The sequence below is a fragment of the Mercenaria mercenaria genome, chromosome 11 (genome assembly GCF_021730395.1).
Source record: "Mercenaria mercenaria strain notata chromosome 11, MADL_Memer_1, whole genome shotgun sequence".
Lineage (NCBI taxonomy): Eukaryota > Metazoa > Mollusca > Bivalvia > Venerida > Veneridae > Mercenaria > Mercenaria mercenaria.
The window spans coordinates 29,519,861-29,535,448 of NC_069371.1; the positions used below are offsets into that span (position 1 = coordinate 29,519,861).

The 15,588-nt window shown below is 35.0% G+C and overlaps 1 protein-coding gene across 3 annotated transcripts in view; it reads right to left on the bottom strand.

The window, feature by feature from the left end:
• LOC123531845 (5-hydroxytryptamine receptor 1D-like) overlaps positions 1-15,588 on the bottom strand; it is a 241,177-nt gene that overhangs the window by 68,117 nt on the left and 157,472 nt on the right. For all 3 annotated transcript variants that reach the window (XM_053517050.1, XM_053517048.1, XM_053517051.1), the window contains one exon: positions 6,677-6,737. The gene's annotated coding sequence lies outside the window, so the exon portion shown is untranslated. The remainder of the gene's footprint in view (positions 1-6,676; positions 6,738-15,588) is intronic.

Genomic DNA, 15,588 nt, shown 5'->3' on the forward strand with positions numbered 1-15,588 from the left:
ATGTGAAAACCAACATAGTGGGTTTGCGACCAGCATGGATCCAGACCAGCCTGCGCATCCGCGCAGTCTGGTCAGGATCCATGCTGTTCGCTAACGGTTTCTCTAATTGCAATAGGCTTTGAAAGCGAACAGCATGGGTCCTGTCCAGACTGCGCGGATGCGCAGGCTGGTCTGGATCCATGCTGGTCGCAAACCCACTATGTTGGTTTTCTCATGGCACGGCTCATATACAGTATTTAAATAACATACCACCCATACATTGTACGAGAGAACTTTAATTGCCAAAAAAAAAACTAATTTTCAAACAAAACCTTAAATTTTCATCTCTCATTGGTAAAAAAGCCACTAAGTTTCGTATGCACTATTTTATTGGATTTATTTTCACATCGACATATTTATATGTTTGATGGAGATGTTTTAGCTTTTCGTACATAATGTCAGTTAACAGCGCGCATCTCTGTAGAATTACCGACCATCCGTAAGCCAGCTGGATGGCTTCATCACATGAAATAACGAAGTATCAAACCACCAGCGGGAAGAGCAAACGATTTTAACTCAGCAACATTAATCACTCGGCCACGTAGCTCCCCGATGTACTCTTTGCTCAGCTGAGCTAATAAAAAACGATAAATATAACAAAAAAGGAAATCAATCTAAGCAGAAAACATTTGTAGAACATCTAAAAAGACTGATCTTAAGGAATTAGAAATGGATCGAAATCATATGATACTAAACTTAATAGAAATTGAACAGAAGAACCGTCAACGGTCGAACTGATTTTTTTCCGTTCTTATACCAGCCACACTGAATTGTAAATATTGCGCATTAAATCAGCATTAATTGGTTTTAGAAATGAATAAAACTTTAAAACGCGTCCTCGGATTTTGTTGTGACCTTATTACCCAAGGGTACCAGTTATATCATCAAGAGATGAAGGAAGTGACTTACAGTAACAGTCCTGCATAATGTTATTTATTACGTGCTTATGTATCTTTGTAAATTGGAAATATGACAAAGAGTAAACATTTTGATTAAGTTTGTTTTGCACTGGTTTGCGTAATAAGTTTGCAAAAGAGTTGATATTAATCTTTAGTATCATGCATTTCATGAACTTTAATACTATAACAATAAAATATAGTGTATCTGTCTACAAAGCAAAAAGTACCTCAAAATTGCTTCGGGATATGCGTTGTTCCGCAAAATTGGAACAAGTGAACAAATGTTGCTCTGAGTAAGATGTTATTGATTTAAACGGGCATTGATCTCTAAACTTTACGTAATGTTGTACTGAGTTTGTTATCTGCAGTCCCGCATCTCTTGCAGGGACATTTTCGTTAATTAACAAGGAAAGCTAAACGTAATCAGGTGATCATGAGAAACAAGTTTGTTTTAATAGAAGTTGTAATGCTAACTGAATACATTTTTCTTATTTCGTTATAATTCCCTTGCCTTATTTTAATTAAAGCCTATTTTTCAATATTATGATAGGCAAATATAAGCAAACAGAGCCACCTGCCAACGCTGTTTTGATTCCTATTTTTCAATACAAAACGAGCTGAAATAATACATTTTACTACATGTAGTATTACATAAGTAGAGGGAAAATCGTCTTGTCAACATGTATACTTAATAAAAAAAAACTAGTTAACTCGTAGGACAGGTGCCAATAGTGTAGGTTTTCAAAAAACAAAAATTTCTTTAACCTCCCAATTGTGACCTTTAATCTAGTGACCAGGTCTTTATACTGTACGCCATCTGGATGAAGTCAACAAAATTTAACTTAATGAAAATCTTTTCAGTGTTACATCAGAAAAACAGCGGACGCGAAATAAATCTATTTGACTGCAACTGTGATGCTGGGTCTATGTAACCTTGCGATCTGCAATTCGTCTTGATAAGGTCAGCAAATAATGCTTGATTTATGAAAATCCTTCCATCTGTTCGGACACGAAGTAAAAGTATCTGATGGTAATTATGGCATTTGACCCAGTGGTCTGAGCCACACATGATGTAGCTTCAAATGTATTCAGTACACGTGGTAAAGTGCTTTTTGTAACGTTTTGGAAATGAAGACTGATTAGGCTTTATAAAAATGAGATAAATGTTATAATGTCAGAAAGCTTTGCGGTAAAGATCAAAGACATCCGGAAACATCATCAATCAAGTTCAAATACAATGAAATGTGACATGCGAAAATGAAATATCGTACTTCCGTGCAGCTCATATGAATAGCCTGTTTGCTTTCAGACAAATGTACTAGTGATTCATATACTGTAAACACGTTATATTGTACACATGGGTTTAATAAAACTGTTTTGTAGTCTGGTAAAATGTCAATAGCATTATGACTACATAAAATACAAAATACATTCAATTTATTTGTCTCGTGTTGTTTGATTTGATAATTGTATGCCAACTGAAAGGATGTTATGTCCTTTTTAAATTGACATCTGATAATTACATATACCGTTATTGTTTATTTCACAAGGGTAGTGCAAACGTCAACAACAGTCATGAATCACAGTTTCAAATTGTTTGTAGATTACGTCATGACATTTACATATTAACCGAAAGTAAAATGAAATATAAAAAGTACAACCGGAATAATATTCCAAGAAAACAGCTTCCCCAAAACGAGAAGAAGAACAATTATGAGAGGACACAGTTGGAGGTCAAATGTAAACCTTTTTTCTGTCTGGTCCCTACATCTGTCATCCATCAAGAAATTTTAATACCGCTTGACTGAAATATTCCACATATTAGGACAATATGTCATGCATGATATCAAGATCCTTAGCTTTAAAGTCGAGGTCACACTTGGAGGTCAAAGTCAACATTGATTTTCTCCTGTCCGGTCTGAAAGAATATTTAAGATCATTTTATTGTCCTGTCTGAAACTCTTTCATACATGCATGAATATCAAATTAACCTTTGACAATTATTCAACATAACAAGCTCATGTTTCATATGGACACAAATAAAATAACGATGATTATTTTTCTTCAAAATTATCTTCGTTCAATATGACGAAGTATTCCGTTTTTGCATTTTCTCTTTTTTTCCAATCAGTTAACAATGAAATGTTATCAAATATATATTATATGAATTGATGATATAAGCAATTAACGACAGTCACTGTAGATTTTTATATGCGAATTTCAACATTGTGCGTTATAACATACTGTATGTAAAGCACAATGTTGTATAAGCATTTACATGATTGACAGATACCAGATCATTAAGCTAATCGGCAGTTGCGATAATTTTCGAGTAGCTGTATTTCATGGCAATAGTTCATTCACTTGTTAATAACAGGATCCAAGCAAACAGGAGACGCCACAGATGATACGAGAAATAAGTTTTACTTCCAACGAATGTATCAACCTTATCGAACGTTTATCCAAGAGGAAAGGAAATGGTAAAAAGGTACCCTCATTCTTAAAGTTAGTCTTATAAAAGGACTTGCTTAGCTAAATTTATTAGAGACAAAGTAATTTTATAGTTCAAGCATCTTTGTTATCCAATGACAAGCGAAGGATTTTCAAAAAAGTAACCAACTTACTTTCATATTAGTTCATAACTGAATAAATGGGTCCACTTCATCATGAAGTGGTACACAATTAATGAGTATTCATTGTTCCGCCTACTATGGATTTCCCATATTCATGAAGGCGGAGCAACTGCTAAAACATGGACTGCATACAAGAAATAATGCATCTATATAAATATAAATATCAAATTGTGTTGTTGTTTTTTTCTTCTTGATAATGCAAGCTGTACTTTCATAGTTCAAGTTTTACCTTTCTGCACCTTTCACTCTTTGTATTAACTCCACGATTTTAATACAGCGTTGACTGAAACGTGCACTAATTATTCCTATTTATATATATCCAAATGTTCCTATTGTTCATTAATTAAAATGCAAATGTAAACCGGAGGTCAATTAACCTCTACTGGTCTAAAAATAAACCAGAGTGCATAAAGTTAAACCTGCACATTATATTTTCATTAAATAAGAATGTAATATTGTGTTCTACAAACTACTCGATAAGTGAGTCGTCTACTATGTATTTATAATTACATCGGCATGAGTTTTGTGTACAAACAATGTTGACCACACCTCCCAGGGAAATTCAAATTCAAATCTTAAACTTTTTTCTCAAAGTCACCTTTGCATATTGTAAAAAGTCACTATGTACAAATGTGCAAATTAAAAAAACAATCTTTTTACTGATTTAAGGTATTTTCAAAGAAGGGTTCACTATGTGGTTTAGTTTACTTGAGACGGAGACGTTGCTGATTGACGAAAAGGGGCGTTTTAACTATAAGTCGGTTATAGATACACTTTTTCACATTCTAATGCATTAAGTTTTGCCTTCACTACACTGCGCTCCGTTTTGGCAAACTTAATTGCATTAGAAAGTCAATAAATGATCTATAACCTACACAAATAATGCAAACCATCACTTCCGTCTCAGTCCCGAATCATCGGTGCTTCTACCGAGATTCTCACACGTGCATTTGAGGCAAACGAGATATTTCTATTCATTAATTAATCTGAATGAAATGTTATATGACATCAATCATCTCGGTCTCATTTGCATCTCATCATAACAGATTAAACGTGTGCATTGTTTACACAGATTTAATTCATTTATTGCTTAACATGAGTATGGGATAGCATCTGTAGATATCTAGTTTGACAAAACCATTTGTCATCACTTTTTCTCTTTGGAGTAGACAGGCCACCTGGTACTAACTTTATGACGTAATGCAAACTTTATAAATGTATTGCAAAAGGGAATTCAATTTTGTATCGACAAGCATAGTTTTATGATCCAGATACAAAGAACGGAGATTAAAATTCAACAATATTGACAAATGGTATTTCAGTCCAGACACCAAAACAACTTTCAAAACAAATACATACTAATAAATGTATGCTATGTATGTAATGGTTATTGCTGTTGTAGCAACAGAATGGTGTATAGGCATGCAAAGTTGCATTGGTAAAGCAGTAACATCCGTTATATCTTGCATGTGAATTGATGAGGTGATGAGAATATCAAAATTATGCATATAACTTGAATGACGGGTTATGCAATTTCAATACATATTCCTAAAATACTGGACTGAAAGAAGGGGTAGGACCACTTGTATTTATTCCATTTTTACCGCTGGCTACAATCCGCCTCTCTAAATCATCCGTATAAAGAGTCATGTAGTAACATAGGGATAACTGCCCAGATAAAAATGTTTGAAGGTTAATGAATGGAACAAGAGCTGTCGCTATTGATGACAAATGCCCCCGAAGCGTGCCCAAAGAATGCTACAGTTGTCTGCACATAATATGCCAGAATAGTTTTGATATAAAATATTTTGTGACCCTGACCTTGACCTTGACCTGAAAGACCCGGGTCATAAGCATGACACCTTTCTCAATACGGTTAACATTTGTGTCAAATTATGTTCAAATCCCTTGATAAATGGCAGAGTTTTGACCAGACAAGAAAAAGACCATGCTAACCTTTGACTTCTATCTTCTAAGTGTGACCTTGACCTTGGAGCTAGGGGTCTGGGTCTTGAACATGGCATATCATCCCATTAGGGAACATTTATGCCAAAGAATGTTAACATCTCTTCATCGATGACAGAGTAATGGACAAGACAAGAAACAGACCATGTTAACCTTTAACCTCTAAGCATGGCATTGACTTTAGAATGTGACCTTGACCTTGGAGAAAGGGGTCTGGGTCTTGCACATGACACTGGGTTTTGCACATGACAGGTCGTCACATTATGATGAACATTTATGCCAAGTTATTTCAAAATCCCTTTATGGATGACAGAGATACAGAGGTACACAGATGCACGCACGGGCGCACAGACTCACCGACGCACGCACGGACGGACAGTGCGATTTTAATATGCCTACCTTCGGGGGCATAAAAAACATAATTTACTATACAATATTGTAAAAATAACCAATTTTCAGGTTTGACCTTGAATTTGGCTTTGACATTTTCTTCAGTTTTTATTCTTTTTTAACCTTTCATTGATATATATGAAATATAAGTTGTTTAGTATATTTAAAAAGAAATTTTGGAAATGTCTGACAAAAAATATGAGACATTTTGGACGTCATCTTCGATTTCCCGGCTCGCACTAGCTTGAGAAATATATTTTTGCTAGAGTCATCCAGACATTTGCCAACATTTTGGTGTATAACATCTTTTGTTATACATTTGTGACTATCCCATGCCCATTTTCGCCCTGAAAGTCACTCTACTATAATTGTTAATATTTCAATTTATCAGTGGACTGTAACCGATAAAGATGAATATATTTTGTAGTTGAACAGTCGTTCCTAGATCAGACCTTGAAATTATACAACGTTTTGGTTTTATCGCCCCTTTTTGAATGACTTCAGAAACAGTGAGTTTTATCAAATCGTTTCGAAGTACTCTCGACCCGTTGATAAATAGATCTGAGCTAAAACGGCTATGTTAATTGCGACGGAATTAAATAACACATGTTTGGTAGATATGACATGTGTTGTCAAAAAAGATCATGGTTGAATTATTATTATTACAGGAAGACTTTGTCAAAATAATTGTAATAGAATGTAAATGGATTATAACATGGTGAAAAAATATATCGAAAATTATATACTCACATCAGTTTATCAAGAAAATATTCTCCTGACCAGTCGAGCTTGTATTGATCGGATGTAAATCCTGTAAGATGAAAAGAAACATACTACGAATTGTAAAATTGTCATTAACCTAGACAAAGACAGTTATCAAAGCATTTGTATGACTGGTGTCTCCAGAAATGAAAGTATTTACATATATGAGTTGTCCTAAACTTGGGGACCACGCTATCAACCAATCCTTTCTTATGTTTTGAATTGCTAAATAAATGGGAAAGTATTGATGGTGTAGTCTAAACTACGACTATAATGCACGTATGCATTGTTTTTATTGTATAAATTCATAGCTTTGTCATGCCTATATGTCAACGTACAGAACAAGGGAATTACCATCAAAGTGCATTTTAACATCACTCGCTCATTCTAGATAATGTAATATTCCAATAAATTTTATTCGATGAGATGTGACATTTTTTCCTGGAACTTTTAAACCTGATTGTAATGGCGTCTTCGGACTAGAGACACTTACATTATAGAGCTGACAAGAATACTACTAATCATCTGTGTTGATACATATCTATCGTTGTATCCGCAAAAGCAAGAAAATTTAATATATTTCCACAACACATTATACTTAAATACCAACACATTATACTTAATTGCAAATGATTTATATTGATATCGTAACAAAATGTTACCTTAAACAACTCAAGTATATGTAAACACATATTTCTTTAGTAAACTTGACTGTTATGGCGTGCCGTAAATAATCTTAAAGTACAAATCGTCCTGGAAAACGTCGCAGTTTAACATAAATAGATATAAACTCGTCTGTTATTTTTGATAAAACACTTTCATTTTTAACTTATATGTATATAGATGTGCATGTATATCATTCCAATAATGCTCTAACAGTAAGTTTAATATTTCTTGATAAGTGATTGGTTCCTTCATAATAAATTATAAACATGTCTGTACAGAACTGCTCAACTGCAAAATATTTCTTAAATGATTAGTGCTCTTGTAAAACAAAGTTGACTTAGTCTCAGATCATTACAGTGTAACAAGTAATCCGTTGTACATGCTTCTTATGATACTCCAACTACAATGCTATACCATTACGGTTTATTGACATAACTTTTAGGCAAATATTTTCAGTTTCATGTCTTAAAAGTTTATCTAGTCACAGATGGATTCACAGTTTTCTCATGTAACCAAACAACATCTATCTGCAACATCTCTCTGCAGCTAGTCACAGATGTATTCACAGTACCCTTATGCTTTTTGTGTATGGAAACTTTTTGAAGGTAAACCTATTAGTAATATTTTAATAGTTTTATGTAAATGACTCGGTGAACATATTTTATATATATTTAATGATTTCATATCGAAAACCGTGTCTCACAAAAGAAGCAAAAATCCAAATTCAGAATTTATATAATCTAGACAGACAGCAAAGTACAATTTCACTTAGTCTAAGAATCATTCCTGTTATTTACTCAAAGACATTTACTTTAATCATTTACAGTGACAAACCGTAAAGGAATTATTATAGCTACTTGTAAATTCCTTTAAATTGAACAAAATACCATCATAATAGAATATGACAATATAGGTTCGAAGTGTGGAAGAATAATGCAGACAACAAATTATATTAAGAGAAAATCTATAGCTTATCTGCTTTTACGCTTTATTAATTATCTGTGAAAACAGTTGTCCCCGAGAGACCAACATAAATCTGCAAACTCAATAGGCAAAGTCTGGTTGGGTAACATTTAGTATATATCGTCACAGAACGAATAATAGCAACTTTACCAAATATAGCAGGAAATCTTTGCAAAATATCTATAAATTTCCCCATTCTGCGAAAATCGAATTTAAAGCTCAGATGAGCTTATTTTGCAAAACGATCAAAGATATGTATGTTCTTGTGTTTGTGTGGTCTGTATTCTGACTAAGTACTATTTTAAAAACCATTATTTTCTGCAAAATCAATAATTTTGACAGAGGAGATTAACTGATAAATAAAATCTGGAAATTAGATCCCTCGGAAGCATCGAGAACAATGCGAACAGTGAAAATTGCAGACTCGGTTTGATTGAGTCTGTTCATGGGCAGTAATGGAAAATGCAACACTGTCCACGCTCCCTAGCACCGGCTTAAGCAGTATTCAATCTTCAAATCTAAATGAGATGAAATCAATGATCCCGAAGGACCAGAAAATATAACAACACTGAGATGAAGTCGGGGCGACTTTTTACGGCCGCCACACGGCACTTAACACCCGCTGTTGTGAAGTAAATAAAATCTGGAAATTAGATCCCTCGGAAGCATCGAGAACAATGCAAACAGTGAAAATTGCAGACTCGGTTTGATTGAATCTGTTCATGGGCAGTAATGGAAAAGCATTATAAGAACAAGGAGATGAGATCTACCTTAGATTGGGTCATTTGCACGTAATTTTCATTTCGTATCAGAATAAGTTTCGTAATCTTTGTAGTTAATCGTACTACCAGATAGAATTTGTATCATTCGGAGTTTTTTATATGGCATATTAAGAAAATCAGGCTCCACCGTGGCGGTGATGTTTTTTAGGGATCCATTATCGCAGTATAACATTTTAAGAATTGTTGTAATTTTTCTATAAAGATTTTTTAATGGTTGTCTTATTTTCGTTCCCTTAGAGTATTTCATAGCAGAGAATCTCTGCTACTTTCTGCAGGATGCAGGGGTCAGCTAGGGTCAGTGTGTATTTCAACATGTAGCTCTAGGGTGTAAGCTACCTAGCTGTCAATGATCATGCTGTTAGTTATAGATAGCATTCAATATTTGGGGGATAGCTTTCAGCGTTTTGTAACTGGTATAAAAGGAGTTGTTTTCATGTTTTCTGGGCTTTTTTCTGGGATTTCTGAGGATACGAAGTCGCAAACATGCGAGAGAAAGAGAAGTACCATTTTGAATTGCTGTACATATTCATTATACCATGTCTTTAGAGTAGATCAAAATGTTATAGGTTTAGCCTTGTGTCTAGTATATCTACACAGTTTTTTAGTAGCGTGATCCCCGTACTAAAGGGGAGAAATTTTACTTACAGTATTGGGTCACAAGATGACCTTATGTATGAAATTCTGATGAACGGAGAAGATAAATACAATTTATGTACCTATAAAAATATATTATTAAGCACTGTCCATGATAGGTGTGTTGTTTTGGGGTCTTTTTAAGCTGTATTAAGAACACGAACGAAAGGTCGTAAGATGATCGTTTTTGAGCACTTATTCTAAAATCTAACAGTCAGCTTCAGACATAAAATATTTTTTTTAAGACTTTCCTAAATTCGCAAAAGAGCTTTGAAAAAACCAGTTTGATTTTATGTTACTTGTTTGAGGTCTGTTTTAGGATAGTTACTGTTAAGTGTCAATACGATTGTTTGGTAGCTTTAGAGGAGGTCCTATCACAAACGGACGACGATCACGCTTTTGTGATGAACAAAAATGCCAGTGTTTATACATATAACTGAACATTGTATAAAATTCAAAATGTGTCTTTCTTACCTGGCTATCTCATCTGATTTTAAAGTATCAGTTTAACAAATTATTATCATTATGTCATATATGTTCTTATTCGATGATAGCATCATAGTTATACTAAACACATTTGAACTTTATTTACCGCCTTCTGTAAATTAGGATAAGGGACATGTAAAGCAGGTGCGTTTCGATAATTATGTACATAATGCATTTTCTGAAAAAAAAGCGTTTGCCACCATTCAGATCAAAACTCGTGTAAACAAATCATGAAATACGTTGTTTTAGACAAAGAACAAAAAGTGTTAATAACATGGATTTACATTTAAAAACTTAATGATTTATCTTCTAAATGGAATATAATAAAAATCACATGGTTTCATTTATGTCAGTTTGAAAATATATATTGAGAATTAGCATACCACAGACCTGACAAACGTAAAGATTTAGTGTAATTTTGCAATATAAATCAAAGACAACCGGAAAAGTCATTTGTCAGAATCCAATAAAACAAAACATGACATATGAGAATAAAGCACTGTGCGTCCTAAAATATCGCTTAAATTATCTATTAACTGTCAGATAAATGTAGCAATGTATATTGTGATTGTATAAAGTAATTGCAAACATTGGTATTATAAAAAAAAAAACTATCATCAGTAACAAATATATATTGAAACTTGTTTTCAAAACTTTAGTGCTTTGATTTATATCTTTATCAGATCTTTGCACACGGTCGTTGTTTGTATGAACTCGTAAGATTTTGAACGGCATTTTGTCTTGCGATTGTTTTTTTAACGTTTTACGCCTTATTATAGAAATACTGCTATTTGGTAGTAACTGTATGTACGCACGGAAACTACAGTATATTCTTTATATCCAAGATATATGAAACGAAGATGACTGTATCAAGGATACGGGGAAATTCATTTCAACTACATTAACAATACATAGAAAAAATGTAAGTACTGTATCAACGATACATACAGGTTAATAACAACTGTATCAACGGTATATCTACTGTGTCAACGATACACAGAGAACCATAACTACTGTGTCAACGGTACATCTACTGTGTCAAAGATACACAGAGAACCATAACTACTGTGTCAACGGTACATCTACTGTGTCAAAGATACACAGAGAACCACAACTACTGTATCAACGATACATCTACTGTGTCAAAGATACACAGAGAACCACAACTACTGTATCAACGATACATCTACTGTGTCAAAGATACACAGAGAACCACAACTACTGTGTCGACGGTACACAGAGAACCATAACTACTGTATCAACGGTACATCTACTGTGTCAAAGATACATAGAGAACCACAACTACTGTGTCGACGTACACAGAGAACAACACGTATCAACGTACATCTACGTGTCAAAATACACAGAGAACCACATACTACTGTAAACGGTCATCTACTGTGTCAAAGATACACAGAGAACCACACTACTGTGTCAAAGATACACAAGAACCACATTACTGTCAAAGATACACAGAGAACCACAACTACTGTGTCAAAGATACACAGAGAACCACAACTACTGTATCAACGGTACATCTACTGTGTCAAAGATACACAGAGAACCACAACTACTGTATCAACGGTACATCTACTGTGTCAAAGATACACAGAGAACCACAACTACTGTGTCAAAGATACACAGAGAACCACATCTACTGTGTCAAAGATACACAGAGAACCACAACTACTGTGTCAAAGATACACAGAGAACCACAACTACTGTATCAACGGTACATCTACTGTGTGACAGATACACAGAGAACCTTAACTACTGTGTCAACGGTACACAGAGAACCATAACAACTGTATAAACGGTACATATCAAAGAGTCATATCTACTGTATCAACGGTACGTTTACTGTGTCAACGATACACAGAGAACCATAACTACTGTGTCGACGGTACACAGAGAACCACAACTACTGTGTCAACGGTACATAGCGAACCACAACTACAGTGACAACGGTACACAGAGAACCACAACTAACGTGTCAACGGTACACAGAGAACAACAACTAACGTGTCAACGGTACACAGAGAACCACAACTAACGTGTCAACGGTACACAGAGAACCACAACTAATGTGTCAACGGTACACAGAGAACCACAACTACTGTGTCAACGGTACACAGAGAACCACAACTAACGTGACAACGGTACACAGAGAACCACAGCTACTGTGACAACGTTACACAGAGAACCACAACTAATGTGACAACGGTAGACAGAGAACCACAACTACTGTGTCAACGGTAGACAGAGAACCACACCTAATGTGACAACGGTACACAGAGAACCACAACTAATGTGACAACGGTACACAGAGAACCACAACTACTGTGTCAACGGTACATAGAGAACCACAACTACTGTGTCAACGGTACACAGAGAACAACAACTAACGTGTCAACGGTACACAGAGAACCACAGCTTCTGTGTCAACGGTACACAGAGAACCACAACTAACGTGACAACGGTACACAGAGAACCACAGCTACTGTGACAACGTTACACAGAGAACCACAACTAACGTGACAACGGAAGACAGAGAACCACAACTTCTGTGTCAACGGTACACAGAGAACCACAACTAACGTGACAACGGTACACAGAGAACCACAACTAATGTGACAACGGTACACAGAGAACTACAACTAATGTGACAACGGTACACAGAGAACCACAACTACTGTGTCAACGGTAGACAGAGAACCACAACTAATGTGACAACGGTAGACAGAGAACCACAACTACTGTGTCAACGGGAGACAGAGAACCACAACTAATGTGACAACGGTACACAGAGAACCACAACTACTGTGTCAACGGTACACAGAGAACCACAACTACTGTGTCAACGGTACACAGAGAACCACAACTAATGTGACAACGGTACACAGAGAACCACAACTACTGTGTCAACGGTACACAGAGAATCACAACATATGTGACAACGGTACACAGAGAACCACATCTAATGTGACAACGGTACACAGAGAACCACAACTACTGTGTCAACGGTACACAGAGAACCACAACTACTGTGTCAACGGTACACAGAGAACCACAACTAATGTGTCAACGGTAGACAGAGAACCACAACTACTGTGTCAACGGTACACAGAGAACCACAACTACTGTGTCAACGGTACACAGAGAACCACATCTAATGTGTTAGCGATACACGGAAAAATTAATTTTGTTATTGCTATGCGTTCTTGATGTATCAATTCGTGTACAATACCTCCCTCTACTCGAAACATAATATGAAAATTAAATATTATACATACATTCAATCACACAGCAAAACAATCAAGTTCAATACATATTTGGAAAGACAGGTTAAATTGATAGTTGTTCTTTTTTGATACGTGTGTTGTTGTTAACACATAGATCAACCGAGCACATAATGTGGTCAACAGGTATGATATCACTTCAGTGCTTTTCTTAACCGCTAATTGCAAAAGAAAAGAAGAACAATCATGATTATAAAATTGTTAACTTGTGAGAGGATCACAGATTCTCTGTATATATTATAGATGGCATTTGATTGGCAATACTGATGCTTGGAAAGGATCCAATTTTATTAAGAAACTATCTGACAGTTACTAAAAGGGTGGTTCCTCTACAGTTAACATAAACAGAAGGATAAATCAAATGAATAAACAAATAAAAGAGAATATATTATTTACTAATAATAAGCTCGTACACTCTATTAATTAACTGTGAAAACAGTTGTCCCAGCGAGACCTATATCAATATGCATATTCAATAACCAGAGTCTGGCCTTGTTATTTCTATAAATTTCTATAAATAACGAAAACATCTGCATTGAACATGGTATGACAATTCGTTACCATCATTGGCCAAGATGTAAATTGTCATTTCTTCAATTCACCATCCGAACACCAAACTAATTCCAACATAAAAGTTTTATTGCTGATTTATAATAAGTTAAGTAAACAATACAGGAAAAACGTCCTCAAAAGAAATCCAAGCCAAACTGAAAATTTGGTGGTATTCAAGGGCAGAATCCTTTAGGTTTTAATTACACTAAGTATTGCAAATTTATCTACAATAAAATCAATTAAACAAATACCAAATATCATTTCTTTATTCGCATGCATGCATTGCATAATAAAACAGCGCAAGAAGCATAAATAATTCTCATAACTGTTTACGAATTTCGAGCAAATACTGATGTTATCAAGAACCCCACCCATCTGCAGTAACATTGTGAATACATTTTTGTTTCACGAATCCCCTATGAATGTTTTTTTTTTTTTTTGTTTCTCACTTTGAGATAAACATGTTTGGGGTTTAAACCTTTAAACTCCAATGCCGACAAGTTTGTTTTAGAAATATGTATGTATAAATTTGGTTAGAAATTCATTCTGTTCTAAATTTTGACACTTATATTCTGAATTTTGACACCCCGACGCTTTATGATACACAAGGTAGGCTACCAGTAAGTGCCAGAGATCTTAAAACATCTTTTTTTCTAATATTCAAAGAGTAGTATACCAGCAGAAGAACAATACAGCATATGGCCCTCACTAGCGGCCATAATAGATATTAGATGTAGACGTTACTGCGCATTTCCATAAGCAATACCTCAAAAATGTGCTTTGATATATTTGAGGACCTTGTTTTCCTATGTTTCATTTTCTAACACACTACTTATTCCACACAAAAACGTTTATGTTGAAATTAGTTCAACCCCAAAAGTTAAAATGACCAGCCTACCATCATCGGCTAAAGGATAGGCGTTAAAGAAACAACCTTAACAAACTAGCAAGTGTGTGCCTTAATGACTTTAAAATCGCCTAACACTATTAAATTAAGTTGTGAAGATGTTTAATTGCTAATCAAGTCACCAAAAACATGTACAAACTTGCTCGCAAAGACGTGATCATAGGCTATTTAAAAGACAAAGCAGGAATGACGGGCAATTATACTCTTTTGTGTTCAGAGATTCAAATACGAACCTCAACGAACCTCTAACACAATGTGAGCGTAACAAGTTCTTTATTATTTAGATGAAGTGTAAAGCATTGATAAAACACACTGTTGGTGGAGGAATATAGTTGTTTTCTTAAATCTGATCACTGGCCTAAAAGACTGGTGAAAGTTAAAGTATACGCATATAGAAACAAGAGTGCCAAGAAGGCTCTGTATCACTCACCTGACACGAATGTACACATGATGAGAAAATTTGCTATATGCCAAATACTTATGCTCTAGGCGTTTTAGGTTTTTCACTGAGACAAGAAAACTCTCAAGTTTTTTCCTAATTCTTAGTCTTCCTTAGTCTATATAAAACAAGCGATCCCGGCGGGCAGGGCAGGAGGGAGGATTTGTGTGTGT